Below are 1155 nucleotides of genomic sequence, written 5' to 3'. Positions count from 1 at the left end.
ATGAATACGCCCTGAAAGAAAAGGCAGGTTTTAAGCTGAGCCCTAGGCCCCTAGGACGGCCTCCACCCACGGCCCCCGTAGCATCGTGCCCTCCCGGGGAAAGAGCTCCAGAGACGAAGGACCAGAGCCCACTGAGAGCTGATGCGCAAGCCCAGGGTGATGGCCACTGTCCTGCTCGGAGGGTCTGAGGAAGCAGGTCCTGATCCCCCAGCCGCGGGGGCGCCCTGAGAGAGGTCAGAGCCCAGACCACCCATCGCCCCTGCCTCCTGCCGCCCCTGCCCGATGTGAGCTTCCTCCCTGGCACCCGTTGGAGCCATTCAGAGCACACTTGGGTCCAACCCTGTAGTTTTACTGTTGAGACAGCTGAGGCCCAGAGAGGTCAGGGGCTGGCCCAAGGCCACACAGCTGCCACACGGACGGGGCGACCGCAGCCCGCCTCACCAATCAAACCAATGCCGGGCTGTCATTGTTACTTCTCCTTTTTCAGGATCAGAGGTCTGTGTTTCTGACGCACAGCGATTTTACCTGGGAGCCTGGTGCACGGAGCGATGCTGGGCTCACTCGGGGTTCCTCGTTCCCCAGCAGCCGCATTCGGGCCACTGCTGTCTCGCCTGGACACGGGGTTTGAATTCATGACAAAAGAACCCACCCCGTTCTGACGCTGGCCTGTGGGAGGAGCTTCCAGAATCAACCACCGACTCAGACCGTAGGTCAGCTCGCCTCGGGAAGCCCCCAAGGTCACCCCCACCCCTAGTCCCGTTGGCGACCACCATTGGTCATGGAAACCCACAATCCCCACCCACGCAGAGACGGAGCAGGTGCCTCGAGCCATAGCCCTGACGCCGGGACCCACTACTGCTCCGAGGACCTCGTGTGTGCAGATCATGTTCCTCAGGGCCCCGGGGGAAAAGCTGCCACGCGGTCACTGTTGGAGAAAGTTGGGGGTAGGGGAAGGGCGGGGGCAGCTGGCGTTGTGAGACGGGCCTTCTTTTCTAAACCGCCAGGACTCTGCTCAGTGAGACTTTTGGGGAAAATGCACTTTCGGGAGAACACACACACACACACACACACCACACACACACACACACACCACACACACCACACACACACCACACACACACACACACACACACACCACACACACCACACACACAC

The sequence above is a fragment of the Lipotes vexillifer genome, unplaced genomic scaffold, assembly GCF_000442215.2.
Source record: "Lipotes vexillifer unplaced genomic scaffold, Lipotes_vexillifer_v1.1 scaffold777, whole genome shotgun sequence".
Taxonomy (NCBI): Eukaryota; Metazoa; Chordata; class Mammalia; order Artiodactyla; family Lipotidae; genus Lipotes; species Lipotes vexillifer.
The sequence above is the reverse complement of the archived record's forward strand: the minus strand, read 5'-3'. Positions refer to the sequence as shown.